The 12,486-nt window shown below is 58.5% G+C and overlaps 1 protein-coding gene across 1 annotated transcript in view; it reads right to left on the bottom strand.

Moving 5' to 3' along the window:
• CSMD2 (CUB and Sushi multiple domains 2) overlaps positions 1–12,486 on the bottom strand; it is a 558,434-nt gene that overhangs the window by 224,083 nt on the left and 321,865 nt on the right. The gene's annotated exons all lie outside the window — the stretch shown is intronic.

Here is a 12,486-nt window from a genome sequence, read left to right as displayed (position 1 = left end):
CGTACCCATATCAAATCATCACGTTGTACACCCTAAACGTACACAAGGCCCTCCGTCAATTATATTGCCATGAAGCTGGGGGAAAAGGGAGGAAGGGGCGGGAGAGGAGGGGGAAGACGCACCCTTCAGCTGGAGGCAGACCCGTGCAGTCTGAGGTGAGACTGTAGGGGGCAGTGACAGCAGGGCAATGACTAACTAGTAGTCACTGTAACTAACCTGAGTCCTATAACTAGTACCTCTAGTGCTGATTACGTGCCAGCAGCCACGCGGAGCACTTTTGGTGCGTGGACTCAATTCACCTCATACTAACCCAGAGAGCTAGGTACGCTCAGAGCCGTCCTGCGGTTACCCCAGGTCGCAGAGTAGGAAGTGGTGGGCCGGTGACCCGCACTCGGGTTGTGTGGTCCTCGGGCCCCCACCAGCGCGCACACTGCCTCCCTGCAGGCGAGGCGCTGTCACAGGTGGTGAGGTGGGGCTGGGGAAGGGCCGAGCGACCTGCCGGCAGGACTGGCCACAGGGAGCCCAGGATTCCACTGCGCGTCTCACGTCGTGTGTCCTGAATGAAAGAGCACCCTGACTGTCGTCTGGGGCGTGGGCAGGGAGGCAGTGCGCGTCCATGCACTTAGCAAACGTTTGAGTGTCTGCACAGGGAGCCGCTGCGCGGAGCCGGGGGTTCGGCCGAGAACGCGGCAGACACAGCCTTGCCTCTGTGGAGCTTCATGTGGTGGGAGGCCCACAGTCATCTGGGAGATGCTCGGATGGCATCCTGGACTGGGCAGGGGCAGAGGGGTGGGGAGAGACAGGTTTGGGAGCCTAGGGCTGGAAGAGGCCATAGGCCACGATGAGTGAGGCGACAGGGGACAGGGGACAGGGAGAAGCAGGCGTCTCCAACGCCTGGAGGTTTGGCCTTGGACCTTGATGTGCTCTCACTAAGACAAGAATGCAGGAGGCGGGGCAGGACGGGAGGGTCAACGGCAGGGCACGCTGAGTTCTGGGGTGCCTGTCGTACCCAAGAGGACACAGCAAATAGAAAGTGGCCACGTGGGTCTTGAGTTCAGGAGAAGTCTGGTCTAGAAATCCAGATGTGGGATTCAGCTTGGAGGTGATACGAGAAGCCACGGGCAGGATGGGCCCACCCGAGGAGACGGAGGAGAGCTGCCAGGCCCGGGAAATAGTACTGCAGGGACCGTGCGGGACTGACCCTGGGTGCGGGGTCACAGACGCGGAGGAGGAGCTCCAGGGGCGCGCAGCACCCGCTGCGGGGAGCTCAGGTGGGACTGACAAGCGGGGTGAAGGGCAGTGGCGGGGTAGACTGAGTGGCCGGAAGATGATTCAGGAGGAGCAGAGGCCTCTTCAAGATGGCAGTTCTTGGATATGAGAGGACAGAGGGGAGGCAGGTGGGGCCCATGAGGGGTGTGGCCTTGAGGGAGGTGGTTTGACTCTTTTTAAGATGGGAGAAGCCTGACCATGTTTAAACCCTGGGGAAGGAGAGAGCGGGAGAGGGAGAGACTGAGAGACACTACATGAGTGACTAAAGAAGTGGGGGCGGGGTACGGGGAACAAGAACATGAGACTGTAGAGAAGGCAGGAGGCACGGGACCCAGAGCTCTGGGGGGCTGGCCTGGGAGACTGGGGACCCTAGGGGGAAGAGGCGGTCACAGGAGCACGGAGGTAGGATGCAGAAGTCTGGAGACCCGGGCTGACAACAGGCTCTCTTTCTCAGTAGAGGAAGGTGACTGACCAGTCCTGGGGAGAAGGGCTCAGTCCCGACAAGCATGTCTGAAGCAGTCACCCTGGAGAAGAGAAAGTCACGGCCAGACCGACTGCCATCAGCTCCGGGCCCGGGGGCAGGGCTGTGTGCCTTGCCCCGGAAACCACGGTGCGGAGGTTCGCTGAAGTGGAGGAAGGGGCGGCAGGACCGAGTGGGGGCGGGGTTGCATTTGGAGAACTGGAGGGACAGCGGACCAGGAGCTGGCAGGGGTGTTGCGAGAACGGCTGACCTGCTATCCGAGGGCGTAGGCTAGAGGGAGCAGGAGGGGAAGGAGAATCGAGAGGTCGGGGGAAGGATGCCGAACGGGAGCAGGGGAGCAACTAGTGGAAATGCTGAAGGGACAAAGGGCCCCGGGGCAGCCGGACAAAGTGAAGGTTTCAGAGGTGCTGGGGTCGAGGTCCTGCTGCAGCCAGAGTGGATGCACAGAAAGGACATGAGAAGGTCAAGAAACCGAGAGGAAGGTGATAACAAGAGTGGAGAGGAAGAGACGGATGCCACCGACAGGAGGGTGGAGGGGCACAGGCGGGGACGCACGAGGTCAAAGGAGAAGGGTGCACACACAGGTGGACTAAACTGGAGAGGGAGCAGGTGAGCCCACCCCTCACACGGAAGCTCACGGGGTCTGGGACGTGAGCGGCTTACACCGCAGAGGGCTACAGGGTAGTGACGACCCCGAGGGGAAGTCAGGTTTAAGGGAGCATTTGGCAAAGAGGTCCAAGGCACTGGAGAGGGGGACACGAAGACTACAGAACAGGACTGGGTGGAGGGGAGGACGAACAGCAGTTTGGGAGCTCCTTCCAGAAAGGCAGAGGGAGCTGGTGGCTGGCCTTGTTCCTCCAACACCCCTTGTCCTGGCTGGGCCTTCCCTCCAAGCCCAGCACCAACCCTGCTGGCCACACAGGGACCGAGGCTCCTGCCTGTCTTCAGAGGGCTCCCGTGCTCCCCTGCCCTGCCTGAAAGGCGCTTGACCTTGACCTTCCCGGTCAGGGGCTGACCGAGCCTGATGTCGGGGCCCAGAACTGCAAATGGATAAACCGAATTCTGACTTGGAGAAAATCAGGCATGCAATTCCGTTATCTGGCTTAATGCAATTCCGTTTTATAATGTTTATCTCTCTCTCTGCCTCTGCCTACCAAAAGCAAGCCGGAAACGCGAGATGCCCGCTTCAAAGCCGCCTCCGAATCCCATCACGACCAGGCTCTGCGCTCGGGCCATTTGCTCTCCCCTTCTGGTCGGCGCACTCACTATCGTCCGTGATCAACCTCAGTCCTCTCCCCGGGATTTTCAATTTCTGATACCAAATTGCAATCCTCTTTTATGACAATGTCTGGACAGAGGAAACTGCATCCTGCGTCTATAAATTCACTGTTCGATGTTCTCCGGGGAGGGCAGCTCCACCTGGAGGACAGAGGGGGCGGCCCGAGCTTGGGCTGCGGTTCTGCTGCCTGTCCAAATGGGTGGACTCCATTTGTTCCTTCGCTTTGTCACTGCTTTCTCAGCCGGGCATGCTCCCCCACCTCCCCCTTCACAGGCCGGCTCCCACGCTGCAGACGGGGGCAGAGGGTCTCCTCAAGGACGCTTCCCTGCCCCCGCGGCTTAGCTACCCCGTTTCCTTTCCTCTCTGCGCCCATCCTCTTCCTTCACAGCTCTACTGGCCTTTGTAAGTGTCCGCCTATTTATTTTATTAGTGACTCTTCTAGACTCTGGGGGCATAGTGGTGGGGGGGAAAGGACAAAAATCTCCACCCCCACTGCCTCAGCCCGTTTGTCCCCCTCTGGCTGCCAGGCTGACCTGGTCCGGGTGCCCCACCCCGTGTGCGTCCTGTGAGGCAGGCACCGGCTCTGTACTGCTGATCATTCTGCACCCAGCACGCACCACAGAGCCTGGGGCACAGAATATTCTGTCCAGTGTGTGAGCTCAGCTCATGGTTAGTGCATGTACTGCCCGATGGTCAGAGTAAAGACACAGCAGCCTGACTGTGGCCCTGCCCTTGGAGAACCCCAGCAGATGGGTACGGACTTAATTACCACATAATGACGAGGGCAAGGGAGGAGGTGTGGGCCTGACCACACCGCCTTGGGGGAGCAGAGGAGGCTGCGCAGGCCTGGGCTGGGGAAGGGCGGAGGCTTCAGGGAGGTTGCCCAAGCCAGACAGGAATCAGCCTGCATCCCGCCCTCCCCTCCCACCCAGTCCTGATGAACCACCTCATGTGGCTCCTCCTCCTCCCACCCATCCCGCCTCTCTGCTCCCCACCCCTCTCCTCTCCACGGTAGCCTAACCTCCCAGTTTCTGGATGGCACCAGGCACCAGCAGGTCCCCTGCCTCTTCCCTCTACTCTACTATGAGGAGCAGCATGAGCTCGCTCAGAAATAAAAATCCATTTACCACCATGTCCTGCTCATTGATTCTTTCCCAGCTCCCTAAAACCCACAGATTAGAACCCTAACTCCTTGGCACGGCAGGACCTTTGCCTGTGCCCTCCCACCCCGGCCTCGTCTTTGGCCACCCCTGACCTTGAGATTCGTACACGGCAAAGCTGAGCGACCCATAGGAAGGCGGGGTGGTGTGACCATGACGAGCGAGGGTTCTGGTGGCAAGTGCTGGACCCAAATCCCAGCTCTGCACTGAGGAGCAGACCCAAAACACACTGCTCACTCCTTCTGCGCCCCAGTTTCATCCTCTGTAGAATGGAAATGGTGGTAAGACACCCACCTTGCGGGTTGTTCTGAGGATTTAACGAGCCTGCGTACACGAGACCAGTTAGAATGTCTGGCACGCGGCACGTAACCAGTCACCAGCGGTGCTACCTCCCTGTCGGGCCTGTCCCGTCATGGCAGGGCCCTGCCGGTCTCTCTCTGCTCCCGAGTGAACACCCCGCTTGTCTGCCAGACGAGCATCATCCCTCGGTGTCAGTTCAAGCGCCTCCCGAGTGAGGTGGGCCCTGGGGCTGTCCCCCCGTCCTCTGCCTCCCAGCCCCGGGGAGAACGGTCTGTTACAGCGGCGGCTCTGGCTGACGTCTCTCCCTGGTAAACTACGAGTTTCTTGAGGACTGAGAGGGTGTTCCTGAAGTGTCTGCGTCCAGCTTCTACTAGGGGCAAGGCACAGAGGAGACAGTCAGTGAACGTTCCAGGGAGGATGGCGGGGTGGGGGAAGGAGGCGGGAAGCAGGACTGGAGGGAGAGAGCGCGGTGTCTGGAGTACCGTCCGACTGTCAGCGCGGCAGGAAGTGGTAGTGAAGAGGGCCGAGGCCAGGGGGTCTGGGGGAGCCCACGAGGCCAGGGGGTGTGGGGGAGCCCAAGAGCCTGGTTCCGGGACTGAGAAGTCGTTTATGCTTTGTCGTGCGTGGAGTTGGCGCCTCAAGGCTGGGGGTTCGATGATGCTCTCTCGAGAGCAGGAGGAATGTGCCCCTGCGAGAGCAAGGAATGTGCCCCTGCGACCACACACAGTCTTCTGCCTGCGGAGCCCCGCAGACCCACTGCTCAATCAGCACAGTCCTGGTGCGCGGCCAGGACATCTCTGGTGCGCTACGACCACCTCTGGGTGTCCCTGGATCTCACGGGTTTACTGAGAACCACAGCCCTCTCCACTCTTCTCCTGATGACGAAAAGGGTGCCAGGAGGCAGGAGACACAGAGCACCTGCCCTGTTCTCCGGGGTATGTGTGCACCTCTCTCTGCACATGACTTTCACAAACAGGATGGAGGTGTGGGTGCACGAGGGGGCAGACCTTCTTCCTCCTCACCTCCTTCCCCCACCGCACTGTTCTGGGTATGCCACAGGCTGAAGGAGGCTGAGAAAGGGTGAATGTGGACATGTAGAACATCTAGGCTGCCTCGAAGCTGTCCGCACTCCCCAAGCTGGAGCTTGCCATTTGCCAAAGCCCATGCACTTGGCAATTACATCCCACTGACAAATTATTTCCTGTCAAATCTTAATGCTGCAGCATCCTCTCAGCGGTCTGTCTCCCCGCCTCCAGGAGCTGGGACAGATGGGCACGGCACAGGTCCCTCTGGGCTTTCCCGAGAGGAGGCAGCTGCTACCTGGATCTAGGTGGTCTTCAGCTCTCAGTGCCTGGGAAAGTTTACCACAGAAACCCAGTGAGTGTCTTAGGAACATGGCTGGTGCCATCCCTGGCTGGAGTAAGCAAGTCTGGTCCTCTGCGTTTATGGGGACAAGACAAGAAGAAGCAGAGGTGTCCTGGAACTAGCAGATTTGAGCTGAACGTGGTCACGTGCCTGCTGTTCCACTAGGAGGAAAGGCAGTGTCTGGGAAGGACAGGAGTCGAGGGTGCTGATCTGCTCCCCGGGCCGCTCTTCCAGCCAGGCTCCAGCACCGCCTGTCCGGAGGCTCTGCTGTACCCACCAGCAGGAGGTGAGGGCCCTCTGGCAGAGGGCTAGTGCTGGCCACCCTTCCCTACGTGATCTGAAGCTTTATTTCTGCCCAAGCATCAGCGTCCACCCTATGCACAGGTCAGCTCCCTAAGCCGGCCTGCTCTCTTTCTGGGATGTCCCACCAGCTCCTTTCATCCTTCCAGACACAGCTCCTCCAGGAAGCCCTGGCTGATGCCCTCAAGCAAGGTTAGCTGCCCCTCCCTGAGATTTCCCATCTTCTCACACTTCCCCCACTCCAGTGAAGACAGACTACGACTTAGGGGGAAGGCACAGGCTGTCTTGTTGTCCCTGTGGCCCTGAGGTCTTGAACAGTGTCTGCGACACACAATAGGGGCCTAGATAGTGTTGAATTCCCAGGGAATCTCATTTCCAACATGAGTTCCTGGACCGTTGGGCATCCTTTCTGCATAACCTCTCCTCTCTGACTCCTTCCTACCTCCAGAGTCAGGGTCCCACTCCTTCCTCCTGAGCCGGACCCTCCCAGGTTCAGCACCAGGCTGCCCGGGCCAGGCTCCAAGTCAGGATGCAAAGAGACTTCCAGACTGATGCTGAAACTTGTTAGCAAGTTGTATGTAATTTTATAATGTTTCTGGCAAATGCTAATTGCCTGCTCCTTAAATATTTCTTGTTCTATTGGGAAGCAAAGCAATTGCAACTATGAATGCATTTCCTACAGCTGGCTGTCCCTATGGAGGGGGCTGAGTTTCCAGGCTCAGAGTCGTCAGATATTGATGGAGCCTGAGTCCCCGCCCCCACCCGATCCTGAGATTGTGGCAAGCAGAGCTGGAAGAATTTGGGGGAAATAAATCTACCAATTTTCCCACTCAGGGGCTCACACTTTTAACAAGGGGGTGGGGGTGATACTCCAGTGATACCTGCCTGCCCCCAAGGAAGCTTCTCTCTACCTGAACTGGGGCAGAGGGGGTATTGATGATGGGGCCAGGGATGCCTGGGGAGCTGTCTTACCTCAGGGGCTTCATGCCACCTGCAGAACCTCTGCAGCCCGGCTACCCTCCCGTCCCCGAGCCAAGATGTCTGTGCTGTGTGGAACTTGCCAGACGGTGGGGTACAAGGAGAGGCAAGATGGGGCGAAAGTAATTCTGAGGCTTTAGGCCATGGGTGCAGCTTGGGAGAAGAGATGCAGGGGAGGGGAGCAGGCCTTTAACTGAGTGTTTGCTAAATGCCAGGCCCTCCGCCGGGCGCTTCACCACACTGCGTCCTCGTAGGACCTGTGAGAGAAACGTCTATCAGCCTCTTCCCAGATGAGAGAGCCCCGGTCAGAGGCGAGGCGGGACAGGCTGAAGATCACGCACAGAGCCAGTGGCGGAACTCGGTTAGAAGCTGGGTTTGTTTGACCCCAAAGCCTGGGGGACAGTGGAGATGGTGGGCTCTCAGGCCTGAGTTCCGGGAGATGGTAAAGCGGTGAAGGTGCGGAGGAAGGGTGCCCGACTGAGCCAGCTTGTCTGAGCACACGCTGTGTGCCGGGCACCGGGCTAGGCCCTGTGGACGCAGAGGCCAGTACACTGGATACTGCCTAGGACGGAATGTGGCTCGGAATGACCAACATGGAGAGCCCTGGGTGCCAGGTGAATGGTGGCACCTCACTCTACAGCACCGGGAAGCTGTGAGGTTCTGTAAGTAGGAGGAAACCGTGCCAGACCTGGGTTCAGGACGCCTGCTGCAGGTGGCAGGTGGGCGGGGCTGGGGAGAGGCCTGGGGCCAGGGTAGGAGGACTGCGCTGTCACTCACGTGAGAGGCGATGAGGGCCGCAAAGACAGGGGAGCTGGGACGCTGCAGAGGGAGAACCGACAGAATGGGGGGGCCAGGGCCAGAGGTGGGAGAGGGAGAAGGAGGGGTGGAAACAGACCTAGTGATGGCCTGGATGAGGGCGTGTACATCATGATGGAGACTGGGGGCAGGGGGCGTGGGGGTGGAGATGAAAGCTTTGTTTGGAGGGTGTTATGGACTGAATGTTTGTGGCACCCCCCTTGTTTGTTGAAGGTCTAGCTCCCAGTGTGGCTGCATTTGGACATGGGGGCTCCAAGGATGTAATCAAGGCTGAATGGGGTCCTGAGGGTGGGCCCTGCTCCCACAGAATGAGCGGTTCCATGTGCGGAGGCAGCCAGCCATCTGCAAGCCAGAAGGAGCCCGGACCCAACACCAGGTCCGCCAGAGCCTCGCGCTCGGACTCCTGGCCTGGAATCGTGAGAAAATACTTCTGTCGAAGCCGCCCGGCCTGTGCGTTCTGTGATGAGCAGACTGATACAGCCGGGTGAGGGCTGAGGTGTCTGAGGGAGAAGCTGTATGAAACGTGTCACGGGTGGGTAAGTGGGGAACAGATTTGGAAGTCATCGGTGCTTAGGTTGAGGCTGGAGCCATGAGGGTGGATGGGATCGACAGTGGAAGGTTCTGGAAAGAGAGGACAGAAGGCTAAGGACAGACACTGAGGGCCGTGAGCAGGCTGCAGAAGCGGCGAGGGAGCAGCCAGAGCAGGGGAGAAGCTGGCGGCGGCAGGGGGAGGAAGCCCAGGAGCAGGTGCGGGCTGCCGGCAGAGCAGATCCAGGGACTCAGCCACCCAGCTCCGTCACCGCGGAGGGGGCTCCTCACCATGAAGGTGTGAGCGCCACAGGCTTCCCCTCACAGTTTTCAGGGCGAGGCAGGCCCATCCCGACATCTGGTCCTTCAGCGGCTCTTCTTCCCGCCGGACAAGCTGCCAACCCTGTCCGGCCTCCAGGCTCTCCGTGCCCCATCTGCCTCCGGCCACTTCTGCCTCCACGCCCCACACCGTGGCCAGAGGGGAGCACCTCGTTTCTCAGACAGTCTGAGAGTGAGGGCCTCGGGAGGGAGCGCAGGTGAGGCTGGGACCTAGAACTGGGCCCATCCCAGCAACCTCAGGCCATCTGCAGGGTGGCAAGGAGCCTGGGTCCCCGAGCAGAGTGGGCCCCCCGGGTGGACCGCAGCGGCGATAGTGGAAGGTTTGGGTGGGACTCCAGGGCCCCCGGGGGAAGGTGCGTCTGTGCCAGGCACTGTTGCAGGGAGCTTTCTGTGACCTCATTTCACTTTCTTAAGATGCTATGAGGTGGTCGTTATTGTCTCTATTTCATGAGTGGGGAAACTGAGGCTCAGAGATACCATATGACTTGCCCAAGGTCATACAGCTGGGACCACGCTGGATTCAGCAGGTTGGGCTCAATTTCAGGATCTGTTTTATCTTCACAGAACCTGCTGCCTTTGTGCACGGAACCCCTGTCGTCCCCACGTGTTAGCAATGTCTCTGAACACCCAGACTCTCTTCCGAATGTGCACAGGTCCAAGGAGAAGGCCTGCCGACCCCTGGCCTGTGACCAGTAGTCACAGGGTGTGTTTCAGATGGCCTCTATGTTGCTTGCTGTCACCCAGCCCTCAGCATCGCGCCAGTCATGTGACAGGAGCGTAATGTACACGGCTGAGTGAAACGGACAAGAACTAAGGAACCAAACCCCAACCTCCGTAACAAGGAATCTGGGGCCGAGATAGATGGCCCATTTGATCGGGACAGAGCTTGGACGTCTAGATTTTATAGGAATGAATTGTTGCCCCTTTGGGAGCTCTCGGTATAGGGGGAGGATCATGGGCTTTGAAGCCAGAGAGACACGGGGTGGAATCTGCCAGGTCCCTGACTTCTGTGTGACTCGGGCAGGTGACGTCACCCTCTGAGTCTCCAGTTCTTTATCGGTGACAGAGATCCATCGCACAGCTGTGGTGCTGAATGAGACGGAGTGTGCTTTCCAAACGAGGGCACACGTGCACACCTCCTCTTCTAAGGTTTCCAGGAACAGGGGAGGACAGAGAAGAAACGGAGGCAGGGTCGGGCCCTCCCTGCTAGGCACCCCCTATCCCACCGTGGTGGTCCCTGACGGTACCCAAGTCTTTGTATGACACCAAAAACCCCGAGGCCATGAACATAAAGCTTCTGGCACGCGGTAGGCTCTCAACAGATGGTCTCTTTCCCTGTCAACGACATCACACCAAACATGTCTAACTCCTCCTTCCCATGTCACAACCCTTCAAACACCTAGACACAGCTCTCAGGCCTCCCCTGAGCCTACTGCCTCCCCGAGTGAACAGTCAGCGGGTTGTGCACCTTGCTCATTGGGTTTGACTCATGACCTCTCCTTGTCCACCTCGAGCCATGGTCCCCACATCTAAGTTCGGTTCTCTGATGTCTGACCAGAACAGAGTAAAGCACACTAACTCCCTGGGCTCCTTCCTAGTAGCTAATTATTTTGAACCTTAAAACACACTTGATATTTATCCCTGCTTCATCGGATCGCGGTAATGTAGCCCACAGCTGCTCCCAAGGAGACTTCCGCATGCTGATGGGGCCTCTCTTTCAAGCGCGTGCTATTCATGTCTAATCCAATCTGACAGAACATGGGCCCATTAAGGGCCCCTGGGTGAAGTGTTGTTTCCCACCTTGGGAAACATTCACTGCAGAACATCCACAGAAGTTTAGAAGTGGGGGACCCTTGGCAACTTCGGGTCCAAGTTCATTTCCATTTTCTTTTCTTTTTTTTTTTATTCTCACCTGAGGACATTTTTGCATTGATCTTCAGAGAGAGCGGGAGGGAGAGAGGGGAGAAGAGAGAGAGAGAAACATCGATGTGAGAGAGACACATCGACTGGCTGCCACCCACACGACCCCAACTGGGGCCAGGGACAAACTGCAACTGAGGTAGGTGTCCTTAGTGGGAGCTGAACCCAGGACTCTCTGGTCCGTGGGCCTATGCTCTAACCGCCGAGCCAAACCGGCCAGGGCTCATTCCCATTTTCAAAGTCGTGAGTGTCAGAGCTTGGCCCTGAACCTGGATCTCCCGGTTTCTCGTCTGGCCCACAGCTGCTGTGTGTACGTTCATGTACCAGAAGCGCCCATTCCGTTAACTCCCTGGGGACCACTCATTAGTTCCTCGCTCTCGGCGCTGCAGTGTGCAACTTCTCACCTCTTTATCTAAATGTCGTCTACGCAGTAGCCCTGTGACCTAGGTTGCATTATCATCTCCACTTCACAGCTGAAGAAATGGAGCCCTAGGGAGGCTCCCTGACTTGCCAGGGAGCTAGAAAGGGAGAGAACCAGGATCTGAACTAAGCACGTGTCCCCCAGGAGATCTTTGCCTGCGTCTGTCTCACCCAGACAGCGCTTCCAGACCTGGGACCCGTGCAGTCACCATCCTCACCCCAGGGGGGCGCTGTGGTACGACAGTGTCAGCACAGGGACAGGCTGGCCTCCTGGCAGGGTTTGGATGGTTTTCCCCCCAAAATAGGTTGACCGCTAACCCCTGGTAACTGTGAATGTGGCTTTATTTGGGCATAGGCTCTTTGCTGAAGTAATCCAGTGAATAGGAGGTCGTACTGGAGTAGGCGGGCCCTTTATCCAATACGACTGGTGTCTTCTAAGAGGGGAAGGGAGACACACAGGGACGTGTGTGGTGACAGCAGAGACCGAGTGCTACAGCTACAAGCCAAAGAGCACCAAGGACTGCCGGAGGGGTCACCATGGAAGCTAGGAAGAGGCAAGGGGGGATTCTACCCATTGTCTCACAGACAGCCCGCCCCCGACACCTTGAACTGTGTGAGAACACATTTCTGATGAACTGAGCCGTCCCGGCTGTGATTCTTGCGAGGGCAGCCCGAGGGACTCATACATGTCCTGCGAATCCAGTTTGGAGGCAGAGTCCAGGTGTGGCACAGAAGGACCCTTGGACCACTGAGGGCATGAGGCACACGGAGCAGATGAGTCCCTTGGCACTGCCCCCCCAAACAGTCTCCTGCAGAGCGATCAGGTCTGAGTGGGGTACAGGAAGGACACCTCTCCCTCCAGTCTCCTCACTGCCACCTGGGCATTTTAAAGCCTTTCCTGATGCCGCCGGCAGGATGCTGCCCTTCTCCGCGCCCCTGGGCTCGCCGCCACACCTCCCTGACTGTCACAGCTCCTCTGCTTTGGTCATCTCAGCGCGAGTGCCGCCCCGTGCAAGGGCCTGGAGCCGGGAGCCTGCTGGCCGGGGGCTGGACACCTGGCAGGGCCTAACAAATCCCGGGGACGGCTCCTGCCCCCTTTCTGTGGGGACTGGCATTAGCACTCACTGGCCAACAGGAGGTTTGCAAGTGCATGGAAGGGTGATGGCTGGCATCTCTCAGGCCTCAGAGTCTGCCATTCCCTTCATGCCTGTTTCCATCAAGAGATGAAGGTCACCCCCTCTGTATACCCGAGGTCATCGGTGTGTGTCTGAATCTAGCCCTGTGTACAGTCACTCATCACAACACCGCCCCGGTAGGGTAGCTTGGGAAGC

This window comes from Molossus molossus, unplaced genomic scaffold (genome assembly GCF_014108415.1).
Source record: "Molossus molossus isolate mMolMol1 unplaced genomic scaffold, mMolMol1.p scaffold_m16_p_12, whole genome shotgun sequence".
In the NCBI taxonomy this organism is placed as follows: domain Eukaryota; kingdom Metazoa; phylum Chordata; class Mammalia; order Chiroptera; family Molossidae; genus Molossus; species Molossus molossus.
Note: the sequence above shows the minus strand (reverse complement) of the source record. Positions and strands in the feature narration are given on the sequence as shown.